Genomic DNA, 13,576 nt, shown 5'->3' with positions numbered 1-13,576 from the left:
ACTCCTGCAATGCAGTCCATACAAAATAGCACAAAGGATAGGCAAACTTGGTCCTTGGCACATCCCTACCATCAACCCATAGAAACCATCCTTAGCTTTCCTATCTCATGTGCAAACTGCCAGCACAATTAGTGCCTCTATCATTTTCTTCCTCCATATGTGTAAGCAGTACACATGTTGGATTTATTTATAGTACTCTGATTTCCCTTCCCTGTATTAGTAACATTCAGTGAATTTGTGTCTTTTCCCCCCACTGTGTGCACTTGCACATTGATCAAACACTGCAAAAAAAAAAAAAAATCTAGATGCTTCCTCTGATTGTATCAACATTGTTTTCATGCAGTATTTTACAGAAGTGCACATGTGCTCCTGTGCTTTGGTAACACACCATCCAAAAAGATTACTCATTTAACACTACACTATGTTCAATCACATCAAGATTTCTTGTTTGGTGGTATTTTCTCAGTGTATCCAATGTACACATATACTGATAAAACAACACACAAAAAGAATCCTGTTGCATACTTACATACAATCTTATCAAATTGGTTTTTTGAAGTGTTTGATCAATGTAGCCAAGTGCATTGGTAAAGTCAAGGTGAGTGAAAGATACAACTGGGGATGCCCAAAGCTCTGTAGAAAATTAGGAAATGAAAAATTTTGTGCAGATATTTCTAGTGTAAATGAATGACTCATGAGTATATCACAACACACAAATCTGCAAAGTTTAACTAAATCCATAAGGATTATGCTACTGAGGGCCCAATCCGATCCCACTTTCCAGCACTGATGCAGCCAAAATGCAGTTCCCTTGAGAAGGCCTCCATGACTGTCCTTCCACCACAAGATGTAATATGCACCCTGTTGGCACGGTTGCATTGACCCTGGAAAGTTAGATAGTATTGGGCCCTTTGAAAGAATAATATTGTTTTGAGGTGCCCACTTCCATTAGGAAAATGCCGTTCCAGGGCAGCCTTTCATAAAGTCATTTTCCTTGTGAAGAGAGAGTAATGGAGCTTCTCATAGTATCTCAGTAATACATTTGCAATTTACCCATGTGCAGGTTCAGCACATTTGAGAGAAAGCACTCAAACAGATAGCATCAGTCCAAAGCAACATCGGTTCGTGGCTCCAATATCACAGCATGTGGCTACTGACAAGCCAGAAATATCTTTGCAACCTTTTCCCAAAGAACTTCAATGTCAGACTCTTTTCCTAGGTATTCTGCCCAGATGCAATCAGTAAAAAGAGTTTCTTTCAGCTCTCTTTACATATTGGGTTTAGCTCATGACCTAGGAATATACTGACCATCAGTGTCCATTAAGCCGTTTCTGCCCAACATTGCATATACACAACAGGGACCAAAAGTGTACACTTGTGGGCCGGGCAAAAATGGGTTAAGACCATCAGTATCCATTATAATCTGACAGTGTCCATTAAGCACATTTACCTATTAATCAGGTCGGTCCAACTTTGGTCAGCACATGACCCTTGCATGACCCCCAGCGTGACACAGTCCAACCCAGAAGTAATTGGCAGTGAGATGATGAACTCATTCGGCAGACTCAAAACAGAGGCAGTTATGGTGGGATTTTTCTATCTCCCTGCCACACTGTTCCAACTTCTCCTTCTCCAAAGGAGAAGCTGGAACAACGTGTCAGGGAGACAGTAAAGCCACCAGCATGCCCCACCCCACTGCAACCGATGAGCGTGAAGGCACTCTGCAGCACCTTCCAAGCAGGCAGCCATGCAGAGCTGGACATGCAGAGGGGGAAGTGGAGGGTCTGGATCCCACCTGAGGGATGCTAGAACTGGCCTTGCAGGCTGCATGAGGTCCACGGGCCACATGTTGGACAACAGTGTATTAAGGTACATAGAGTCTAGAGCAGTGTTTCTCAAACTGTGGGTCAGGACCCACTAGGTGGGTTGCAAGCCAATTTCAGGTGATCCCCATTCATTTCAATATTTTATTTTTAATATATTAGACTTGATGCTACCATAGAATGTGACTGCATTTGGGGAAATGTTACAGACCTGTACTTTGAACAAGCTACTATGTATATTCTCTTAACAATGTCAGTAACAGGACTTACTCCTGGGTAAGTGTAGGTAGGGCTGCAACCTAAGTTTGTTAAAAATTTTCCTACTTGATGACGTCACTTCCGGTCATGACATCACTTCTGGTGAGTCCTGACAGATTCTCATTCTAAAAAGTGTGTCCCGGTGCTAAATGTGTGAGAACCACTGGTCTAGAGGACTGCAGCTGTTCTGTTACACTTTCACTTTTGCAACAAAACAGCTACATAGTACCAGTTCTGGCCTTTCAGCAAAAGAGAACTGATCTGCAGAAAGTAGAAGTCAGGCTTCTTTTAAAGAAAACTCTAGTTGGTCAAAAAGAAAATTAAATGCTGGTGCATTTTTTTAAAAGAGGGGGGAGTATCTTACTGTGGCAATGGGAAAGAGGGAGAAGTGAAGGTGAATAAATGCAAGAAGCGGAAAACATGGCATAGCATAGCCATGAAATCAGAGCTGGAGGCAAAGATAGGAACAAAGAGGATCTGAAGAAGCAGTGATAAGAGTTGAACGGAAGAGCTATAATAAAGTAGCGAGAGAGAAGAGGGGGGAAATGAAACTGCACCAGTGCACAAATGAGAGGGAAGGAAAACTGGAACAAGCTGTTGAACTGCATTTTGTAGTGGTGGGAGATGGTCAAATAATGGCTGGATTGTACTTTGCTTACAAAGACACCATTTTGCAATTCCCAAGTGTGGAATGCAGTAGAAGAAAATGAAGCTGTCCTACACTCCCTGTCCCACACATATGTGCATAAGTGAGACCTGCTGAACATCAGTCCAGCTCTGAAAGCACTATAGAGTTGTATGCAGGCAAAGGAAATGAGTTATAGCTATTGTTATTCACCAATATGATATTACTATTTTCCTTCTTGTATAAATGAAAACTTAGTGAAAATATGTCCAGGCTGTACTAGGTTGTAATGGATTTTGCCTTTTGAGTGTTAACATAAATGATATCTGTCCTGCTCTAGATATTGAACAAAAGGTAATCAAGGCCATTATTATTGTCTGGGGGGATGGACATTTTTATTGTCTGCAATAGAAGCTTATTTGTGAGCTCTGTCCCTCTCCTTGCTCTAGGATGTGTGGAAAATATAGAGTGATCCTATATTTCTTTAAAGGATGTATGACTTTCAGAAGATTATATCCCCCCAAGACAGCTGAATATATTATCAGAGAATATTAAAATTAGAAATGTCTACAAAATGCATGACATCTTTCAAACAAATGAAACTGGCATGCTAGGGTTGTTAATGTTAAATACGTTTTACCAAACACTTTTGACATAAACCCTAGTATAAGCATCAAAGAGTTTTTAAAAATTGCTCTTTTTCCATTTTTACAAATGTTACAATCAGCTCCCATGGATTTCTGACAAACGTGACCCAAGTGCTTTAAAGGATTAATGTTACTGAAGAGTTATTTGCATGCCTCAAAACATGATACATTAAACATTATGGCCCTTCTCTCATTTCACATTATAAAACATTGTGTTACAATTCAAATGTATGCTACTATGGACTTGTTTCCCAAAGCAATGCACAAAGAGTGACATTTTGCCTTCCCAAGGACAATTCATACATTACCTGCGCAGCATGACTACCATTCCACATAGCAGCAGCAGCAAAATGGAGACACCACATGAATGGCCCTATGGGCACCTTCCATTTATGGAACTAGTATTATATCAGCAGAAGGCCCTCTCCATCAGTGCTACAGTGACTACATGACCAGTGGGGCCACCAGCACGAAGAGCTGGTGATGTTGCAATTGGAGCAGGCAGCCATCATCTGAGGAAGTATATTGGCGGGGAGGAAGAGTAACAGGGCATTGCAGGGGAGGAACTAGGGGTTGTTGAGGAGGGAGGGGATAGATCTGGCAGCAGGCATGCACACATGATCTTATCCCTCATTTTCTTTGTCCTCTCCACCCCCTGGCTTGCTTCAGACTTTCACCAGCTATATTGCTGGTGTAGGTCTGAGAAGAACCAAAGGCCATCAGGTGGCCTATGCAAAGGTAAGAGAAAAATACTTTCCTTTACCTCTTGCAGGACTCCTGATCACCTACCCTCCCCCCCCATTATAGTATGCACCTCCCTCCATGGCACAACTGCATCTTTAGTGTGATGGGGGATAGGGTTGGGCAGTAATGTGGGTGGTTAACATAGTACCTGGTGATCCCATATCATTCCTCTTTTGAAACCCAACCAGTTTTTTGTGTCCAACCACCAAAGTAGCAACCATCAGAACAGCAAATAGAACAAGCAATCCTAAGTTACCAGTAATAGGAAGGGTTATGAACTCATTCATCTGCAGGGGAGTGAATGGGGGCACCTGAACATCAGCCTCAAAAGTCTGTACCTATACAGACTATATATACCCTGTGCATAACAAAAGTCCCCAACAATAAGTTCCCTACATATGTATTCCCTATATCGATATATTCCCTATATCAATAAGTTCCCTATATCTGTTCACAACCAACAGCTCTTATAGTGGTTCTTCAGTATTGCAGACAATAAACATAGCCTTCACTCACTCTCCCCTCCATTTCTCCCAGTGGGGTATGAAAGGCAGCCTAACCAGACCCCTAATTAGTGGTCAGTGTGGGAGGGCTGAATTTCTCACCCAACTAGATGAGAAAGTGAACTGCAGTCATCTCCCAGCATTATGCATTCATGAAACATCATACCTCATTATTTCAAGGCAAATGTTACCATTGGATCAGCACCTTGCCGTTTGTGCATTTTTTTAAACACAGTTTTTATTCAACATATTCATTCTGATGATTTTAACAAAGAAAATAAATTATAGTACATAATCAATAGCTATATTCTCATACTTAAGAAACTGATGCTGTCATGTACAGCTTTGTAGCTGATAATTGGTGCTGCCCATAAATTGCTTACCAAGCACCCCAGCTTATGGTTTTTCCTTTTATGTGTTCATTCATTTATCACATAAAATGCAATATTCTGTGCTTGCCAATTAGAATCTATCGCAGCAGTTCAAGATGCTTTTAAACTGAATGACTGCAAATATTAATATTAGGAAAACATCAGCACTGAATTTTACTGAGGCAGATTTCTGCTGAATGCTCACGTTGTTGTTGTTGTACTGCTAAGAATCAGTCCCCATAATGGGCAGGAGGTGTGGTTTGGAGGTGAAGCTGTTGCTCTGCCTGAAGAAGCTAAGTAGGAGTAATCCTGGCTGTAATTTGGAAGAGAGACAGATGCAGCTGATGTTGCTCACTGGGAGAAGGTGAAGGAGGCACTGTGTTAAGATGCCATGTGGTGGCTGAGCGTGGAGGCCATCAGCAAGAAACCACCACAAACATCTGGAAATGAAGACTTATATAAGTTTCTCATAGAACATTAACTATAAAAACCAAATGGGGTTGGTCTGTGTTAAGAGATCATCCCCGGGCCTGCAGGTAATTTGCAGGCTGGATAGTATCAGGCCCTGAAGCCTTGGCCTGACTGCGCACAGCATCATGGGAAGAGATGATGCAACATCTGGTGATGCATACCAGGTGACTGTCACCAGGTATGTCACCCCATGTGCCATCAGAGTGACTAAGCACTTTCTAGTTCACTCTGATTGGCTGTGGCAAGTATATACTCCAACCAGGGCAAGCTGGGTTGTGGGAGATGCAGAGTGGAGTTTGTGCCGAAGGCTACGTCAGTGTGATCCGTGAATTGTGTGCTATCTGGACTGTTGCTGTATATATTGTACATAGTAAAGAGACGTTTGGTGGAGGACTTCTGCCGTGTGTCGTCTTTGTTCCCAGGAGTGCCTACGCTTTGGCCTTGAGAGATAGGTGGAGAGTGCAGCCGGACAGCTGCTTGCTGCGGAAACTATACCCGCATCGTTACAGTCTGCCTATGTGAACCACCTTGGGTCTGTAAGACTCTCACTCACTGTGAATCAGTGAAGAAGGCAGTATAAATCAGTAGTTTTCAAATGCTCAGGGAGAGTTTGAGAGCCACTAAGTCTTTGCTGCAGGCAGCAGGGGGCGGGGGGAAGACAGATAGGTGATGCTCAGCATCGAGCCTCTGATCTGGGCGCAGGGGCATGCAACCACTCACCGCCGCCTGCACGAGCCTCCTGGGGTTCAGGGGAGCCTGGCACGAGCCTCAGCAGTGCTCCCCGCGCAGTGCAGAGCCTCCAGAAGGAAGTGGAGATCCAGATTGCCTTCTGGAGGACTCTTTGAAAACCACTGGCATAAATGATGATGTACTTTCATACTGTGGAGATCAGAAGAGATGACATGATAATTTTAATAAAAAAATTATATAACACAATCAAATGTACGGATGAGACATGGATGTGTAGATTTAATGGACTCACTGTCAGCCAAATATAATTCTTTGGTATAATTCTTTGAGAACTGAACTCAGACTCAGAATTGTTAGTGATATAACATTCTGTTATGGTGAGAAATTATACTGGAGTTTAAATTTTAAGTTCACTATGTAGAACAGGCTCTCAAAACCAAGAGGCAAACTTATGACAGCCTGACTGATACCTTGTGCCTGCCATTTTGATCCATATTTTACAGGTCTTAGGTAATTTTGTGTATGTGCACCTTATTCTCAGTTACACTGAATCATGGGTCTTATAGTTTATAGCTGATGTACTAACAGTGCCATTCTTTCTCATGCTTATTTCAACACATGTCTGATAGCTACTAATTACTCATTCAATAGTTCTAGACCAGGGGTGTCCAAAGTTTTGGCAGGAGGGCCACATCATCTCTCTGACACTGTGTCGGGAGCCAGGGAAAAAAATAATTAATTTACATTTAAAATTTGAATAAATTTACATAAGTTTACATAAATTGATATATTAGAGATGAATTTATATGAATGAATGAAGGTCTTGCAATAGCTCAAGACCTATAAAAGACCTTGCACAAAGCAAGGCTAGCCTTTCCTTCGCTGCCACAGCTGCATCACAGATGTGAAACAGCAAGCAGTGGAGGGAGCCCTCATCCCACAGCTCACGTGAGAGGTCAAACAGTTGCCGTCACGCTGAGAGCAGTTGTGTTGGGCCAGTGTGGGCTCCAACAAATCTCCGGAGGGCCAGAGGCTCATTGGAGACTGGGGGCTCCATGAGGGCTGCATTGAGAGTCCTTGAGGGCCGCAAGTGGCCCCAGGGCCAGGGTTTGGGCACCCCTGTTCTAGACCACAAGACACAATGCAGTGTGAACTGAATGACATTCTCTTGCCTGTGCAATATTAAATGTGGAAAAGATGGCACTGCTAAAAAGACCAGATGGAATCCAATAGGCCAGATGGATTTCTGTGGAAATATATGCCTCTGGCAAAAAATGAGTGGACTTCATAGCAGAATACCACCTGGGGTTTCTGCATGTCCTGATTTGCTATTACTCCAGCTTCTCAGGATTTTTCATAGATTAGTAACTCTCTGACTTCAGACTTTGTGCATAGTTCAGTGACTTTAGCTTGCAGTGTAATTACCATTACATTTTTGTTTCAAGAGTATAAAACACCCAAGTTTAATTCCTTTGGGTTTTTTTCTGTTATAATAATGCCTTGGCTAACACCTGTAACATCTTATGTTCACTCATCTTCATATGGCCAGTTATCCCTGGTCCTTTTTTAGAAGTAGGTCACTGAAGTTGTTAAGATCAATTATATATAACATATAGCAGCTACCTATTTTTGGCAATGAAAAGCACTGAACCTTTTCTACACAACATGTACAATTACACTTCCAAAGGTGCATTGCATGGTGAAGTCAAAACTAAATGTCACCAAATCACTTAGATGATGAGAGCTGTTCCTTTGCCAAATGTCATGTTCCAACCTCTTTCCACTTAGCTTGCAGAGTGGCTCAAAATATTTTGCAATGAATTGTTTATAAGAAAGCATGAAGTGCATGACGTAGTGCTTCCTACTTTCCGTTAATACATGGGAAAGACGATAACCACTTATCCTCTCATTTTTGAAATAAAATGTCCATGTGAGCCTTGTCCAAGTGTGCATGTCAACCCTATATATTTGCATGGTTCTTAACAATGTGTTTTGGTAGTGGTTGGAGTGTTGGTCTAGGGCTGAGGAGACCTGTCCTTGAGTTCCCACTCTGCCATGAAGCTTTTAAAAGTTTTTAGTGGCTCTATCACCCTTTCTCACCCTAACCTACTTCACAGGTGTTTTCTGAAGGTAAGAAAGGGTAATCCATGTATGCCACACTGAGCTATTTTGAACCCCAAGAGTGATTTCTTGAGTGCCCAAGCTGGGTGTTCTCTGCTTTAGGCTATTTTGAGACATCAGGAGTTGTCGCAATATCCCTGGCGTTCCTTTAAATGATCTTGACAGACGATTGTGTCTGAAGATGGATCAAAAGTCTGCTTGCAATGTATTGCAGTCTTTATCACCAAATGAGCTTTAAACGAAAGCATCTTCCTCAATTAAAATAATTAACATGGTCTCTGTCGCCTTTATTGGAGCTGTGTGATGAAGAGCAGATTGCAAATGGGCATAAAGCAGGCATTTGGGACTAGAATATGAAATCTGAGAGAATGTTGGCCAACACGGGTCCACCAGTGGAAGCTTCACATTTTAAGTCATCACACGCTATTGGAGCGTTATATTTTTCACACAGCATCAGCTGCAGATAATTACAAAACAGCAAACGTCAGGATTGGCCCTTTGCATCTACAGGCGAAGTTTAAGTAAGAGGCATTAAGTATTTATAAAGAAATGTGTTGGCTCATTTCTGCAAAGATGGAAATAAGGAATTCCTCAGTGGACCCAACAGGGCCAGTCAGGTATACTTCCTTGAGAAGGTGGGCAGCCCAATCCTACTTAACCCCTCCCTCCACCATTGCAGCCACACCAACAGGGTATGCACTGCATTCCATGGGGGGGAGGTTCAAGCCATGGAGATCTCCTCTGGGTAAGGGAACATTTGTACCCTTGCACAGGGGTGAGCCTCAACTGTCTGCGTGAGTCTACTTGGATCTGTGCCAGCTACTTTGGATTGAAGTTGGAAAGGATGTCAGAGATGCTGTTGCCAATGATTCTGTCCTTTCCTGGTTTCAATCCACCTCCTCCACATTCCATCACCACCCCATCATGCCCTCTCCCCTCCACGTTCTGCCCACCCATCCCCAACTGGCATTGAACTTACCTGTCTGGGACTACAATCCTATGCGTGTTTACCCATTGAGCACAGCACAAGTTACTTCACAGGAAATATGCACAGCATTGCACTGTGGGTCCAGTGGCAGTCTTCCCATGCTGCCGCCATTTGTGGCAGTGCTCCTAAAATGGCTGCCAGTGGAGCACTGTGTAAAGAACTTTTTACAGCAATGGAACTGTCTTCCATTGTTATAAACATCTCTGCACTTTACAATCTCCACAGGAATTTGGCCACAATTTACCTTGAAAATAGATCTTAGATAATTTGAAACTCCTCCCTCTATCTCATCCTTGTTATATCATCATCGCTAGTAAGGAGAGGGTAGTACTATTTGCTGGGTCATTCCAAAGAGACCTGTGTTCTCTTGGTGAGAGAAGTGATATAAGTACTGAGATACGTAGAATGCTAAAGGATGATGCCACCCAAGATCACCAAACATTATGCCTTTCTGCATGAACACACTTCTACGGACTTGCCAGAGCCATTCATGCAAACCAGTGCTTGTCCTCCACTGGTAATTGACCCCATGAGGATCAAGTGGCACTGCCTTGCCTGACCTGACCCCACTGGAAGTGAAGATGTTTGGTATGATTATGCCCCAGTTGATAGAATGTGGATGTGCAGCTTCCAGAAGCACAGTTTGGGGAAGAAGCATGCAGAGCAAAGCCCTGACTATTGATCAAGGTGCCCACTTCTGTGCACAGTTGCCATTTCTGGTACCAGTGGTGGTACTTGCAAAAGTAGCAGTTGGGGCAAAAAAAGGTGAAAAGCTCTGAGAAGTGTCCAATGCTAGTGCTAGATTGCTGGGGACTCTGGAGCAAAGCCCTGCCCCCCCCCATGGTTCTTTCTGGTCTTGGTGGCACATTTGATACTACCTCTACTAAGGGTTCAGGGGTTGGCCAGGACTGGTGGCCCCTCTGCTGGGCCCTCAGCTACTGCATACCTGACTAATCCCTGGAGACATCATAACTGAACTGGCAGTCAAGAATTATACCCAGTGTGGATATAAACGGGTTGTCAGATATAATTGACTCTTAGGCTATAATCCTATGCACACTTGCCTGGGAGCCCTGTTGAACATAATGGGACTTACTTTTGAGTAGACCTGCTTAGGATTGGGCTGATAGAATCATAAGCATTGGGAGGTATCAACAAGGACAACTAATCCAATTCCCTGCCTATAGCAGGAAACTATCCTAGGGCATCTCTAGCAGTTGTCTGTTGAGCCTCTGCTGGAAGGTCTCCAGTGAGGGAGAATCCAACACCCCCCTTGGCAATCTGTTCCACTGCTGAACTGCCCTTGCCATCAAGAATTTCTTCCTTATATCCAACCAGAATTTCCTATCCTGCAGTAAGGTCTATGCATTTGATCTAGTTCTACAATATCAATTAGTTCTCTCTTTTAAAGTTTTTCTGTACTACATAAATAAAAATAGAAAGTAGGACAAGGAACTCATGCCTAGAGCAATCTATGCACTTTAGAGACAGAGTCAGGTTTTTGTCTGAGGGAAGAGGGTAAAGAAAAGCTTGATCACAACATTAAAACAGCCTCAGGCAGTAGATCTGTGCCTCTAGCGAAGGGGAAACATTAACCTGCTTCTTCTGTTTGGCTACTTGCAGGCAGGACAAGCCTTTACCCAGGTCTTGTTGCGACATCTGGGGATTCTGCAGAGAGATGCTCAGCACTGCTCACAAGACAATGGCCCTGAACAGGAATCCCTCTTTGACCTGGTAACTGATATAACCTTTACAGTCCAAGTGAAATCAAGGGGCATCACTAGCCAGAGGCAGCATTCTGTGTTGTGTGGGTCTACCACTTTCAACAAAAAGAATTATTTAAAATGCATTTATAGTAGGGCTGTAAACCTCATCCCAAATTTCCATTAATGATACTTTAAAAAAAACATGCATGCACGCACACACATTTAAAGTTGCATATTCAGCAGTGAGTATTTCAAGTGTGATATTTGCTTCTATCACAGTAAGATTTTCCTTGCAATTTAAGGAATCCATAGGTTCCAATCCAGCATATGCAATCAACAGAAAAGTGGTACTTCTGCTCCTAGATTGTGTAAGTTCCGGTTGTGGGTGAAGCGTTGTGTCAGAATGCTCTCTCTCCATAGGAAAAATAAAACTCCACACAACATACAAAAACAGTATGTCTTCTCCCTGACACACCCGACACAAGCTCAATGCATGTGAAAAGGTGATTCTCAGATAAACACATTTCCATGGAGTCTTAAATTTGCAAAATGAAATAACCATTTTAAGTTTGTTTTGGGGGATCATTTCCATTTTACAAGCACTTAATTAACATCCCTCGTATTTGGGCAATAGATAGTATATTTCTATTTCAGTTTGGATAAGTTGCTTTCAGGTTTACAGGTAAAAATAATCACAAATTAATTAAAATGCCTTCATTTGTTTTGGGTGATTAAGGAAACCAGGTTTTACATAATTCATCAAGCTGACACAAGCCAGCACTCGCTCCTTCTCTTGAACGGAAACCTCCTTCTCTCCTGACACTTGAAAAACAACCCTAATGTTCATCCACGGAATTCTTCCAGTAGTGGCCTTAGAGTCACACTAATTCAGTTTGCAATTTACTAGCCACATTTCCAGAAGAAAAGGAGAAACAACTGAACAAAGATAGGTTTATAAATCATTTTATAAGAAAGGTGCTCCTGCTGTGCCTCAAAAAACAAACTCGGCATTGATCAGGATCTAACAGAAGTGACTAAGGCCTGCCTGTTTGCAAGGTTTGTGGTATATTTATGTTATTGTATTTTATGTTTAAAATGTTCACCCAGCTTTTCCTCAGTAGATTACAATATCTGACATTTTATTACGTTTTTATCCCATCCTCTGTTCAAGGGAACTCAGTGTGTGGTTCGGTCTCCCCCTCCTGCTTTACCCCCTACTGTGAAGTAGCTGAGGCTTAGAGGTAGTGCTTACCCAAAGGTCACCCAATGATAGGGTTACCAGATACAAAGTGGAACAGAGTGCCTGTACCTTTAACCATTGTATAGAAGAGATTATTTTGGCAGGCCCAGCTTTTTAAACCCTTCCATGTTGAGCTGCACCCACCAATATTCCCTTTTCTATACAAAGGTATAGGCACTCTGTCCCACTTTGTATCTGGTAACCCTACCAAATGAGCTGCATGGCTGAGATTTGACACTGGGTTTCTCTATGTTAGGTCTAGCACTCTAGTCACTAATATCACACTGGTTTTCAGTAAGACTGTCAACATACCATTACAACATTAAAAAAGCAAAAGCAGATCAAATGAATACAAACAATTAGATATCAAATCATTAGCTCTCGCTCGCTCTCTCTCTCACACACACACACACCCAGTAATACTGTAGTAATGAATCCCACCAAGAAGTGATTCCAGCTGGACTTGAGAAAAATAGTTTGTTTTCATAATATTTCATTTTTTGTTGAATGTAATCTGAAGTCCAGGCTCTGTGGTACTCCTGATGATGTCATCAGGAGCACAATCAGTCCTCAAGACCTCCAGAGTAGCAATCACTGCACCCATGCAAAACTGGTTCTGCTTCCAGACCCTATATTTCTCTGCCCTAGCATGCAAGCACCGTGCAAACAAACTGAAACAACATGTGAGAAATCCTGTTTTACATCTTTTGGAAGGAAATCGGTAGGGTGAAAAATAGGGTGAAAAAAATTCCCTTCCCCCAACCCCAGTCTAATCCAGCAACAATGATTCCATCTGGGCTGACCACTTCCAGTCAGGTAATAATCCTACTCATCTCCTCCAAGTCCCTATGTTCATGTTGTTGTTTGCAACACCTCAGAGTTCAGCTTCATTTTAGGCTGCAATCCTTTCCACACTTACCTGGGAGTAAGCCCAATTGACTGTGATGGGACGTACCTCTTAGTAGACATGCATAGCATTGGGCTGTCACAGAGCAACTCTACAAATGTTTACTCAGAAGTAAGTCCTGCTGTTTTCAGTGGAGTTTACCCCCTCCCCACATGATGCATAGGATTGCAGTCTAAATCTCTGCTTTCCGACTCTTACTACACTAACCGTGCCTCATGATAAATAAGAAGGCATCAAACCATGCTGCTTAATTGGATGCCATGCTGTTTACCACTGCACACGGGCTTTCAACAAGTTTCCATTTCACATAATGGCATCTGCATGAAAGCCGATCCAAATTCCTTTTGAAAGCAGGCTTGAAAGATGCTAAATCTAAAACTCCATTAAATCTCGTACCAAGATCCCATTAAATAATACGCCATGCTTCTATCGTTCAAGAATGCTATATTTCAACTCCAAACATTTTCTGGCAAACTCTTCAG

This window comes from Tiliqua scincoides, chromosome 2 (assembly GCF_035046505.1).
Source record: "Tiliqua scincoides isolate rTilSci1 chromosome 2, rTilSci1.hap2, whole genome shotgun sequence".
Classification (NCBI taxonomy): Eukaryota; Metazoa; Chordata; class Lepidosauria; order Squamata; family Scincidae; genus Tiliqua; species Tiliqua scincoides.
The sequence above is the reverse complement of the archived record's forward strand: the minus strand, read 5'-3'. Positions refer to the sequence as shown.